Source organism: Quercus robur, chromosome 8, assembly GCF_932294415.1.
Source record: "Quercus robur chromosome 8, dhQueRobu3.1, whole genome shotgun sequence".
NCBI classification, from domain to species: domain Eukaryota; kingdom Viridiplantae; phylum Streptophyta; class Magnoliopsida; order Fagales; family Fagaceae; genus Quercus; species Quercus robur.
The window spans coordinates 32,027,470-32,041,922 of NC_065541.1; the positions used below are offsets into that span (position 1 = coordinate 32,027,470).

The 14,453-nt window shown below is 39.7% G+C and overlaps 1 pseudogene; it reads right to left on the bottom strand.

Annotated features, from left to right (window-relative positions):
- Positions 1-171: 171 nt before the first annotated feature.
- On the bottom strand, positions 172-14,231 carry LOC126696162 (receptor-like protein 35; annotated as a pseudogene).
- Between the last annotated feature and the right edge of the window lie 222 nt (positions 14,232-14,453).

Here is a 14,453-nt window from a genome sequence, read left to right on the forward strand (position 1 = left end):
TCTAGGATTATTATTTAGGGTGATCAATACAAAACATAAATTATACAAAATTTAAAACAAAAGAGAACTTGAATATATTGACATCACAACAAAAAAACAAAAACAAAAACTGAAATACATATAGTTTTTACATTTGCTTTCTATGATGTTTTATATTTTGCATTATCAATCCTACAAGCTACATCTCTCTGGGATTATTGTTCCTTCTAAGCTATTGTTTCTCATGGAGATTTGAACCAGCGAAGATGGAAAACCCATGGGATTTTGCTAGAGATGGCATTGCTGCTAGCATCTAAAAAGGAAAAGTTTTTCAAAGAACCCAATTCAAGAAACTTGCATGTGAGCTTGTTTGATTGGAGTTCGAGTCTTTTTAAGCTCACAAGGTTGTTGAAACTTGCTGGAATTTCTCCCTCCAGCTTGTTGTTAACGAGGTAAAGCTCCTCAGGCTCAGTGAGTGAGCTAATCAAGGTAGGTATTTTGTCGAAGAACAAGTTCATTGAGAGACCGAGTCACCGCAGACGAGTCAGGTTAGGGAGTGAGTCAGGAAATGGATTAGAGAAGAAGTTGTTGGAGCAGTCAAGGGTGTCTAAGTAAGGGATGTTCCAAGAAATGTGATAGGCTAAGAATGTATTGGTCCCTTGTGATGAATTAACCAATTAATTTAGCCAAGTGAATTAATTAAGTTAATTAACATGCAAAGCGCGTGGTAGCACAAACAAATCACCAAATAACTAAATGCAGCGGAAATTAAATTGACATTGTGATTTCTTTACGAATGGGGAAAACCTACACGACAAAAACCTCACCAGGTAATTCTAAAGTCACCATTCCCGAGAATCCACTATTATCAAAACAGATGGTTACAAGTAAGGGAATCACAGTACCTTATAGCAACCTACAGTTGAACCTTTACCCCAATATCCAATTGGACTTGTTCTGTAGTGACAATCTCTCCTTTTAATGCGCGGATTCCAGTACGCGACTTAATCACCAACTACAGAAGAATGTTAGCTGTAAAGTTCTTTAGTTCATCACACGATGAAGATCACGAAACTCCTTGGTCATAAAACCCTACGGTGCACAAACATAGCAGCTTCTTCAAGAGAAAGATGAATTTGGGAAAATTTTTGTCTCTGTTCACAATTTGCGTAAACAAGACTTTGCTTCACACTTGTGCAACTTGTATAACCTTTGATGGCCCTTAAAATAATCCTTATATATGTTTAGAGTTGTGAGAAAAGAAAGGCTAAACACATACTCATGGATTGGGTGTAAAACTGAAAGTTCAAAAACGTGTACAAAAACACTTTTGAACGTTTAGACCCCCAAAAACCAATTTAATCAACACACGCAATATGTTAAACAATAGTGTGCGGAAACTTAACATATGCTATAACATGGTATTGATTAAACAACTATCTAAGCCACAACAAAATAAACCACAGCAGATAATGTAAAGGCAGAGATAGAGAGGAAGGAAGATGCAAACACAGCGATAACACCAGATATGTTATCGAAGAGGAAACCGAAGACCTCGGCGAAAAACCTCTCCGCCGCCCTCCAAGCGGTAATCAATCCACTAGAAAATACAGTTGGGATACAAGGACAGCAATAGACCCTCCAAGCCTAATCTACCCAATGCACCTAAGCCCTCCAAGCTTCTTGCTCCAACGAGGTTGCGCCGAACCTTTTTCTTTTCTAGCTTTCCGGATTCCGCTACTACACCGTAGCATCAACCAATAAAGATTGGCTCCTTCCTAACTGCTTCCCAGAACTCCAAACGTCTGTCTCACAGAGATGATAATGGTGAGAACCAGGTTTGGTATAATGGCCTCTCAAGGATTTGACAATGGAGAGGAAGAGAGTGAGGGATTTTGATGAGACTCTAAGGTAGAGATTGTGGGTAAAACAATCTGGTTTTTCTTTAGGGTTTCTCTCTCAAAAATCTCTCTGGAAGCTCTCTTTCAATCGTGGGTTAAAAGGGTATTTATACTAAAGAGGAGTGGAATGCGAAACGTCAGGTTTTTCCAAAACAGGGGTGGCTCGCGGCTTGACCTCGCGGCTTGACTAAGTCGCGAGTTCCAGTCGCGAGTTAACCGTATGGCCAGTTGTCCTGTTTTGTCCTGTAGTGCTCCAGCTAGCATGACTGTTCATCTTCCAGCATGCTTGGCACGTGTGCATCTTCTGGCGGGTTGAAGCCGCGAGTCCAGCCGCGAGTCCCAGCCGCGACTCTCTGTTTTCTTGCACACTCTTGAGCAATCTTCACACTATCTCACTCACTACCCTTACAACAATCCCACCTAAATACAGGGTTACTAAATGCTGAATTACAAGCAAATTTGGCACGGAATAAAGCCAATTAGATGGTTGAATAAATTCAACCTTACAAAAACAACTTTGAAAAACTGAGTCTCGTAAACCTCGATAGATAGCCATCTATTGAGCTAGCTGTCGAGCCACGGGCTTCAACAGCTTTTAAACCTCGATTCTGAATATGCTCAAGAACACTGCCAACTCTGTCAGTATGAGAAGCAGTTTGTGCTTGCGGAATACCAGCCTGTGAAGCTTCAGGAACATCACGAGATGTAGATGTGGTATGTGCAGGTGTCTCTGAATCAGGGGCAAATGAAGGACCCGGAGAGATGTGAGCATGTCTTGGTGATTTGGAGGAGTGACTTCTGCTTGCTTGAAGAGTGAACAAAGAAATGGGACGTTGACGAGTCAACATTTTACCATCGGCAGGAGGAGTAATGCCTGCATTAAGGATGAGCTTCATGACGAGACTGCAAAATGGAATGATTCCTCGAGCTGTAGATCGACAAGCGGTCTTCCTCAGGTTGTAGTAGATGTGAGCACATATATCAATGGGGGCTCCGGTAATGAGATCACACAGAAATATAGCTCTCCCAAGATTGATGAATGTAGTGTTGGACAGTGGGTAGAGGTTGGTGAACATGATCAACTTCAGTGTGGTCAACTCAGGTGCAAACTTTGCGGTGCTGATTGAAGTTCCTGCACTAGACACCTCATGATCGTGTCCTAGGATTTGTAGAATTTCCCCAACCTCTGGATTTCGTTCATCATAGGGAGTTAAATTCACATTCTGAGGTCTGGTGATGCTGAGAAGATCTGCGATGGAGTCTGGGGTAACACTAAACTCTGTTCCTCTGACCCAGAAAACGAGGACAGGTCCAAGATCAGAGGCATTGGAGAAGCATTCTTTGACCAGCTCATCCATTGGATCATCAAAGTTTCCGAACAAGTTTGCCCAGTCTCGTTTCTCAAAGATTCGAGGGATGAATGTAGTCCCTAAGGTGTTGAACTCTACAACCCGCTCCACTATAGTTGTTGACTTGTCAAACACATTTGAGTAGGCGTGTGAGTTCAGGGGAACTCTGAATCTATCCTCATTGGGATCTTGAGATGCTTGAGATGATAGACGAGTCCTTTTAGCAACTGGGGATGCTGATTCGTCAGCAACAATGTCTTTACCCCTGGAAGATCGACGAGACATCTGCAAGAGAACAGACCAACAGAAAAAAACCAAGCAACAATACCCCACAAAAGATTGTCAACAAGATTCAGTATAAACAATATTTCAATATAAAAACCCAGACTGAATATAGTGCAGACCCAAACCACAGAAGCACAAATCAATACGTGCATCAAACTTGGTGAAAGTGTACCAAGACAAAGAGAGACGCAACAACTGTCATTGAGACAGGTTAACATGACCATGATATGCAATAACAAACAGCATATGAACATTTAGAACAGATAACAAACATCACTCCAACAGAGACATGAACATGGGGAAAATATTTCAATCATGAAGAAACCTAACATCCACACATCAATATTCAGGCAAGAGTAATGAGTAAGTCACATAAACACCAAACCCATTTCAGAAAAGATTCTCAGATTCAATAATCAGCAAAAGTTCAGAACAATGAAAAACACATTGACTGCTCAGCATGAAAACGGGTGAGAACAATATCAAAAACAGGATACTCCAAACCCATTACTCATAGAGATAAGAATAACGAACACAATAGCAGTCCAAACAGTAACAGAAATATGCAGGAAAAAGAAACTGAGATTAAAAAATCAAAACCCATACCTTTTCTTGATGATTTGGAGAAGAAATGAAGCACCAAAAGGGTTTGAAAAAATGGATTCACGAAGAGGTTTGGGAGAAAACAGCAGTTTTAAGAGAAGGTGAACAGTTACAAAAGTTCGAGGGAAAACTGAAAGAGGTTTAAAAACTGCTCCTGTTTCTGCAAAACACGCGATTTTCGCGACTGGTTCAAGTCGCCACACAGTCGCCAGATCAAGCCGCCAAAGCACTCAAGATGAAAATTTTGAAAAAATTTTCTAAGTGTTTTTCGCGACTGGAAGGTCTACCCGCGAGTGAGTCACGAGCTGAGCCGCGAAAATCTCTGAGTGAATCTCGCGACTGGACCTTCCACTCGCGAACAAGTCGCCAAAACTGACCAGCGAAGTTGCGACTGAGGCTCGCGACTTGACACACCCGCGACTGAGCCGCCAAAACAGGGCAAAACTGTATTTTTGAAATTTTCAGATTTTTTCAGCAAAACACTTTCCAAAAACACCTAAAACACTCAAAAATCTTTTTGTGCTTGAATTAACAAAGATTGAGTATGTGAAAACACATTTTATCAAGTACAATCACACAAATGAATATGGCATTTATCAAACATAAACTTGTGTGTTGTGTGTGGATATCAACAATGAAATAGTCCTTTGTCTAATGTGAAGCTTCAATGATCAATTCAACCAAGGCATACACAATTAGCACTAGATCATGTGACCAATCTCAATTATAGAAATATGAATATATGACTTCCCACACAACTTGATAACATAACTTGGAGCCTTTCATTTGACTCCACTTTCAGCCATAACATTTGATCTTTTGAGGCAATCATCTCTCATTGTGAGAGGGATATATAACATTTTTCTTTGAAGAATAGGCCTTTGGCCTTTTTGAAAGAAATTTCACTTTTAATATAAAGTCGCTTACCCTTTTTCCTAGTCAAATACTAGAATGTGCGACAGGCTTTTGCAGCTCAATATCTCTTTTCATTTGGAGATTTACATTTAGTGAGCTCTTTTTAGCAAAAAGAATAAAAGGTGGGAAGAGATATAGACACAAGTCTATGCAAGTTTCAAGATCAACATAACCATTCACTAATCATTCATGACAAGTTTGAAGATCTATTTACAACAATCACATAGATTTCAAGATTTTTCCCAAAGTGATATGAGTGCATGAAAACAAGTAATGTTCGAAAATGCACAAAGCCATTAGCACAAAAGTACACGGAAAAACGAGTTTTAAGACAAAAACTCAACAAAGTCAATCAAGCCTTTTTGATTTTCAAATGTTTATGTAATTTTTGGATTTTTGACTCAAGAAACAAAAAGATTGATAAAACACATTTAACACAATTAAGAGATATTCACAAGAAGACAGACAAGCAAACGAAATCAAAACCAACAAACATACCAAACAAACATAGTCACAAAGCATAGGAAGTATTAATGCATGGACATGTTGTAATGCTTATGCATGAGTACCCCTTTTCACCCACACGACACTTGCGTTTGGGGTGATTTCCTTAGAGGATTGGGTACGGGAGTTAGGGTTTTCAAACCTTCGTGAGAAGCTTTCCAAGCAGTTGGTGAATGCACCAATCATCTTCATCACGTTCATCATTCCGGGATCTCCGTTTTGCTCTCTAGGTTGATCCCCTGCCCACGTTCTCCTATCAACTCTTGGTCCTCCTGACCTTTGAGGAGTAGCACTGTTCTTTGCTCTCAGCTTTTGGCAATTTGGTCGAGTGTGCCCTTGAAGTCCACAGTAATGGCACACATACATTCCTCTAGGACCTCTTTGTGGTCGAGGACGTGACTTGGCACGAGACTCAGACCTGCCCACATACTGATTATGATGATTCAGCATCCGTTGGTCCACCACATTCTTCTTCTCCTCCACCTCGAGGTTCACACTAGTAGAGTCAGCTACAACTGGATCTTTGGACTTCACAAACTTCACTTCTTTAGTGACATTTCCAGTTGAGCTACTTCCTCCGGTATATCCCAGTCCGGATTTGTCTGAGAAGCTCTTTTGAGATGATATAACATCATCAAGCTTCTTGGTGGTGACCCTCTCTATTTTTGCATTTGCTTGAACAACCTCATTCTCAAGGAATCTCACTTTAGTGTAGGCTTCGGACAGCTCACCATTAAGAGTTTCAATCTCGCATTTGGCCTCCCTATACCGGATTAGGAGACTTTTGTAGTCCTCCTCAGCCTTCTTCATCTTTCTCACAGCAGCCTTGGCTACCCTTGTGTATTCACCAGATTTCTCCAAAAGTGAGTTGTAATTTTCTTGAAGAGTTGCAGTGCATTCTTCTTCTTCAGCTTCCGATTCTTCAACAATTCCTAGTGAGTCATCCTCACTATGTTCTCCAAGGTCTTGAACAAGCAAATTCAATTCATCCGAAGACTCAACATGAGCAATAGTCATGAAAGCTGAGTAGTTTCCTTCTCCATCACATCTCTCTTCAGATTCTGAGTCGGACGAGTCTGAATCACTCAAGGTCGTGGCATACACCTTGCCTTTTGATTTCAAATAGTTAGGACATTCCCTCTTGAAGTGTCCATGCCCGTTGCATTCAAAACAAGTAACACCTTGTGTGGATTGGGATTCTTTTCCATCTTTCCTTTGGAAATCCCTCTTCTCTCTTCCAGAATTTTGGAATTTTCTCTTATCATCAAATTTTCCATTGTTTTTGAATTTCAAAAACTTCTTGAAATTTTTAACAAGATAGGCTACATCCTTGTCCACCATATCTTCTCCCGAAGAGCCTTGATCTTCCACCTTCTCATTAACAGTCTTTAGAGCAATGGATTTACCCTTCCGTTGATTTGGCAGCGACATTTCATAGGTTTGTAGAGAACCAACCAGCTCCTGAACCTTGATGTCGTCAAGATCCTTGCTCTCTTCAATGGCTGTTACTTTGGCACGGAAGCTTTCCGGCAATGATCGAAGGATCTTCCTTACAATCTTAGAATCCTCCATCTTCTCCCCCAAGTTAAACTTGCTGACAACCACTTCATTTAACTTCCCATAGAATGAGTCGAAAGACTCATCCTCACTCATCTTGAGCTCCTCAAACCGAGTGGTCAGCATTTGTAACTTGGTATCTTTCACCTTCTTCGTGCCTTCATAAGTTGTTTCCAGAATCTCCCATGCATCTTTGGCAATAATAATGTGAGAAATCCTATGAAATTCATCTGGAGACACACCACAGAAAATAGCATTTAGTGCTTTACTGTTAGCATTAGATGCAGTAAGTGCTGCCTTATCCCATGTGGATTTGGCTGCTTCAGGTTTGGTCCAACCCATCTCAACAGCATCCCACACGGATTCATCAATAGAGCATAAAAAGGCTCTCATACGAACCTTCCAAAATGCATAGTTACTTCCATCAAAATATGGAGGTGCATTAAGGGATTGAGACCTATCCATCTCAAAAAGAAAGGGAGTCAAGGATCACACAATGGTAATGAAACCAAACAGATGTGTACCCGCTCTGATACCAATTGAAAGTTCAAAAACGTGTACAAAAACACTTTTGAACGTTTAGACCCCCAAAAACCAATTTAATCAACACACGCAATATGTTAAACAATAGTGTGCGGAAACTTAACATATGCTATAACATGGTATTGATTAAACAACTATCTAAGCCACAACAAAATAAACCACAGCAGATAATGTAAAGGCAGAGATAGAGAGGAAGGAAGATGCAAACACAGCGATAACACCAGATATGTTATCGAAGAGGAAACCGAAGACCTCGGCGAAAAACCTCTCCGCCGCCCTCCAAGCGGTAATCAATCCACTAGAAAATACAGTTGGGATACAAGGACAGCAATAGACCCTCCAAGCCTAATCTACCCAATGCACCTAAGCCCTCCAAGCTTCTTGCTCCAACGAGGTTGCGCCGAACCTTTTTCTTTTCTAGCTTTCCGGATTCCGCTACTACACCGTAGCATCAACCAATAAAGATTGGCTCCTTCCTAACTGCTTCCCAGAACTCCAAACGTCTGTCTCACAGAGATGATAATGGTGAGAACCAGGTTTGGTATAATGGCCTCTCAAGGATTTGACAATGGAGAGGAAGAGAGTGAGGGATTTTGATGAGACTCTAAGGTAGAGATTGTGGGTAAAACAATCTGGTTTTTCTTTAGGGTTTCTCTCTCAAAAATCTCTCTGGAAGCTCTCTTTCAATCGTGGGTTAAAAGGGTATTTATACTAAAGAGGAGTGGAATGCGAAACGTCAGGTTTTTCCAAAACAGGGGTGGCTCGCGGCTTGACCTCGCGGCTTGACTAAGTCGCGAGTTCCAGTCGCGAGTTAACCGTATGGCCAGTTGTCCTGTTTTGTCCTGTAGTGCTCCAGCTAGCATGACTGTTCATCTTCCAGCATGCTTGGCACGTGTGCATCTTCTGGCGGGTTGAAGCCGCGAGTCCAGCCGCGAGTCCCAGCCGCGACTCTCTGTTTTCTTGCACACTCTTGAGCAATCTTCACACTATCTCACTCACTACCCTTACAACAATCCCACCTAAATACAGGGTTACTAAATGCTGAATTACAAGCAAATTTGGCACGGAATAAAGCCAATTAGATGGTTGAATAAATTCAACCTTACAAAAACAACTTTGAAAAACTGAGTCTCGTAAACCTCGATAGATAGCCATCTATTGAGCTAGCTGTCGAGCCACGGGCTTCAACAGCTTTTAAACCTCGATAGATGCTAGCTGTCGAGTTTTAAATTACAGCACTTTCTTACTTGATTCTTGGACAGACTTGCATGGCTTTAACACTTGAATTTGAAACCTTGGTCCTTGAAGTATTAAATAAATCCTAGATCTATACAATTACAAGTAAAGTGCATTTTGTCAAAAGATTAGCCAATTACATAAAATAGTGACATATGTTCCTAACATTGAATCACATATGTCCTAACAAAATGGAAGAGAGTGAACCGTTGTAACTCGCCTGGTCATGACTGATTTCGGTGACTCAGCCGAAACGAAACCCACACATGAACCAGTTGCTGAAGAGGTTGTTGCATGGGTCAACATTGAAGTCCCAGGAGTTAGTGTCTATTTGGGAGTCTTGAAACTGGATCTGGCGACTAGCAAGTCGCTAGAATGGCACACGTGTAAAGCATGCAGGGGGAGCTGAAGGGTCACACTAGCTGTTGCACTACAGGACAAAACTTCTAGTCTGGCCAGGCAGTTAGTTCATGACTCAAACTCGCGACTTGTTCCAGTCGCGCGCACGAGTTGCCAGAATGCCCTGTTTGGTTGTAATTGACTCTTCGCATTCCTCATACGCCCTGCTATAAATACCCTTATACCCATGAAATGCAGAGAGCTTCCAAAGAGAATTTTGGATGGGAAACCTTAGAGAAAAACAAGATTGACTCATCCACATTCTTCATCTTTTGATTCTCCAAATTCCTCAACTCTCACCCTCTCCATTGATATATCCTTGAGAGGTACATTAGCCAAATCCTTATCTCATCATACCCATATCTGTGAGAAGCTATTTTGGTGCTTGGGAAGTAGTTCAGAAGGGACCAATTCAATTTGGTTGATGCAATGGGCTATTGTGGGATCTGCTAAGATAGGGAAGACAAGGTTCAGCGTAACCCTGTTGGAGCAAGAAGCTTAGAGGGTTAGGTGCATTGAGTGGATTAGGCTTAGAGGGTCTTCTACTATTCATGTATCCCAACTTCATTCTCTAGTGGATTATTGACCGCTTGGAGGGCGGCGGAGAGGTTTTACGTCGGGTACTTTGGTTTCCTCTTCGATAAAACATCACAGTGTTATATTTGTGTTTGCAACATTCTTCCCTTTCTCTTTACCATTTAATTACTACTGTGATCGTGATTAATTATGGTTTAGAGTGTGTTACATGTTTGGGTTTAGCTTATATTCATATTCCGCACATATATTGTTTGATTATAAGGTTGTATTGGTAATTTGTAAACTGGGGGTCTAAATGTTCATTGGTGTTTTCTACACTATTTGAACATTCAGGAGCGAAGGTTCAACTGTAGGTTGGTATTTCGGGATAGGCCAAGGTAGCTGGTAAGATTCCTTATACTTGTAACCACTCGATTGTTGATTAGTGGATTCTTGGGAGTGATGACCTTAAAATCACCCGCTAGGGTTTTTGCCTTGTGAGGTTTTCCCCATTTATCGACAAATCACCATGTCTAATTTATTTTCCGCTGCACTTAGTATTTTTGGTGATTTATTGGTGCATTCATAATTTGCATACAATTGAACCTAATTAATCAACTTAGGTAATTGAATTAATTAACGGGATCAAGCTATCTTAACCCAACAAGTGGTATCAGAGCAGGCACACTCTTTGCTGTGTGATCTATTGACTCCTGTTGTTATGGATCGGGGGCAATCCCTAATTGTTCCTCCTATATTTGATGGTAGTAATTATGCATATTGGAAAGTAAGCATGAGAGCGTTTTTACTATCTTTAGATAAGAAAGTATGGCTTGTAGTTGACGTAGGTTGGACGTAGCCTAAAAAGCCACCAGCCATCTGGGATGATGCAAAGATCAAAGCTGCAAATTTTAACAGTAAAGCACTGAATGTTCTGTTTAGTGCTGTGACCAATGAAGAATTAAAGAAGATCTCTTCCACTGACAATACGAAAGAAGCATGGACTATTCTTCAAAAAGATCTCTTTCTATAGACTTTGCATCACATATGATAGAATCTATTATAGATTGCTATCGAGACACTACCACATGTAATAAGCTCATCTTTCCATCAACTATCATGCACATTCTCACTCACTTGCACGTCACCATTCCTTTTTCTCCCCTCTTCTATGTCATGGGTGCCATGAGCAAGAAGTCTATTCAGAGGAGTGCAGCGCAGCTTGCTGTGAAGCATCCCTGTGTGGAGCCTTCAAATGTAGCCCCTACAAACCCTGCAGCCCCTTCCTCTCAATCCTCTTCCTCATCGGCCTCTTCCTCCTCATTTAGGGCACCTGTCTCCCTTGAGGAAGTCATGGAGCAACTTCAGCATATGCATGCTGATTTTGGTAGTCATCTTGACCATCTATCCAATGAGATGTGTCAAATGAACATCAAAATCGGTCGCATCACTTGCCCGCTAGTCTCACCTTGGTGGTTTCACACCCTCAACTTCACCTGAGCATGTTGAGGAGTCCTCTTCTTTGGATGGTGGAGATGATGATGGTGATGATGCTTTTGGCTCTGAGTATGATGATGAGATGACGAACTCTCAGTGATACACCCTTTGTCACTTGTGACAAAAATGGGGAGTAGTTTTATAGACGAGAGTAGTCTTGTTGTTAGGGGGAGAGCTCGCATAGGATATACTAGATAGTGGGATAGTGTTTTGAGGGATGTAGTGAGGTTTTGGTGTCTTTCTTTTCTCGTTACATGTACCATGGTCTTGAGACCACTTTTGTTACATACATTGTATTCTTTGATATATTTATATATATATATATATATATATATGTGAGTTGATGTATGTTTTCTTTACCTTTGTCTCACATGTGTTGTTTCTTATTGTATACAACTTGTCTATATTTCACACTTGATCTTGTTTAATCATTTCAGATAAGACAGGTTGCAAGTTTATCATGCCATGATCTCTCTTTTTGCAAAGTTTTCAAGAGTTTGTTGTAGGGCTAGACATATGTACTTTTGTAAATTATGGGATAGTTATGTTAGACTTCTCTCATAATAGCTTTTTGTGGTTTTATCATGGATTTCAAAAGGGGGAGATCGTTAGAGTCATATTTTATTGTAATTGGCTAATCCTTTGACAAAATGCACTTTACTTATAATTGGGTAGATCTAAGATGGGTTTAGTACTTCAAGAAACATGTTGTTCAAGTCAAGTATTAAAGACATGAAGATTGATCCAAGAAACAAGTGAAGAAAAGCTGTTCACTAAGTCTCGACAAATAGCTCAACAGAAGCCTACTATCAAGACTTAATGTGAAGCTCGATAAATAGCTCGACAGCAGCTCGATTTATCGAGAACTACGATTTTAGAATTTCCAAATCTGAAATTCGGCCCAATCTTATGCAGTTGTTTAGGGTTTCTTTTCTGATAACCCTAGACATATTTAAGGCTTATTTTAAGAGTCGGCACATACGAATATAAAGACCAAGATACTTATTTTCTCTGTGTGAAGCTATTGCATTTGTGCGCCATAGGATTTTGTAACCAAGTGCATCCCGATCTTCATTATTGACGAAGTGAAGAACTTTGCAGTCAATAACATCTATTCAAATTGCTGGAGTTTGTCACGTACTAGGATCCATGCAAAGGGTTAGTCACAAATTGGAGGTTTGTGCTTCAAAGGGAAAGAAAGCTACTACAAGATCAAGTCCAATTGGGTATTGGAGCGATGGTTCAACTATAGGTTGGTATTTCGAGATAGGCTATGGTAGTTGGTAAAATTCCTTATACTTGTAACCGCTTGATTGTTAATTTGTGGATTCTTGGGAGTGGTGACCTTAAAATCACCTGGTGGGGTTTTTGCCTTGCGAGGTTTTTCCCATTTGTTAACAAATCACTGTGTCTAATTTATTTTCCGCTGCACTTAGTATTTTTGGTGATTTGTTGGTGCTTTCACGATTTGCATAAAATTGAACCTAATTAATCAACTTGGGTAATTGAATTAATTAACCGGGGTCAAACTATATTAACCCAACAAATGAGACCTATGAATAGTAGCAAAAATAAGCTGAATACTTAAAAAATATGGCTTTTAAGCAATCTTAAACGCACAATTAATGCATGAGCCTGGACTCACTAAGTTAGGGTCCAACCCATTCTTCAGCTCCTTCAAAACCTCTATATCACCCTATAATGTTTTTGATTCTGCTGTAAACGAATATTGGTAGGTGAAAGGTGAAGAAAGGGGAATTTTTAGGTAATAATTGTGCAATAATTGTTTAATGATTCAGTTGAGCAATTATTGCGGTCAATGGTAAGCTTCAAAAAAATGGGCTCCAATTAGGGATGACCAAACCCGTTGGGTAATGGGTATCCGACCCTACCCAACCCAAAAGTTTTCGCCGATATTATTTATTTAGTTTTTAATGAGTATAACATAATCAGGTTGGATTTTATCCAAACGTAAAAAAAAAAAAAAAACAAAAACAAAAACAAAAACAAAATAACACAAAACAAATCTGAAGCTAGAGAATACATAATCAAAAAGAGGAAGTCATGGACAACACATACTAGTATACTACTGGACTACATGCTATGCAATTATTAAAAAAAATATGTATTATAATAGCACTTCCTATTTTGTATAGAGGAAGTCATATAACATTTATTAAGAATATATATAATTAATAACAACTTCCTATTAATCAAGAATACATACCCTCTAAATGTGTCATTAATTTTTAGAAATCAAGAAAAATCTGAAATTCATAGATTTCTAAATTTGTTCGTATAAAGATCTTTCCTTGAAATTCAAAATTTATAGATTTCTAATTTTGTTTGGCCAAAGATCTCTCCTATATATACATGTATGCAGAAGAACATCCACTTAATTGTTGATTAGTGGATTCTTGGGAGTGATGACCTTAAAATCAGTCGCTAGGGTTTTTGCCTTGCGAGCTTTCCCCATTTATCAACAAATCACCATGTCTAATTTATTTTCTGCTGCACTTAGTATTTTTGGTGATTTATTGGTGCATTCATGAGTTGCATACAATTGAATCTAATTAATCAACTTGGGTAATTGAATTAATTAACGGGATTAAACTATCTTAACCCAATAAGTGGTATCAGAGCAAGCACACTCTTTGCTGTGTGATTTATTGACTCCTGTTGTTATGGATCGTGGGCAATCCCTGATTGTTCCTCCTTTATTTGGTGGTAGTAACTATGCATATTGAAAAGTATGCATAAGAGCCTTTTTTCTGTCTTTAGATGAGAAAGTAAGGCTTTGAGGGATAGTGTTTTGAGGGATGTAGTGAGGTTTTGGTGTCTTTCTTTTCTCATTACATGTACCATGGTGTTGTGACGACTTTTGTTACATACATTGTATTCTTTGATATATATATATATATAAATATATATCAATATAATTACCCATTTGGTAATTGCCCTCTATTCCCAACAAAAGAGACTTAGTTAACAGACTTAGCAAAGCAGTGGTTTTCAGTAAGTTTGACATGAAAAGTGGTTTTTGGCAGATAGAAATTAAAGAGTCTGACAGGTACAAGACAGCCTTCACCACACCCTTTGGCCATTACGAATGGAATGTAATGCCCTTTGGTCTTAAGAATGCACCTTCTGAATTCCAAAACATCATGAA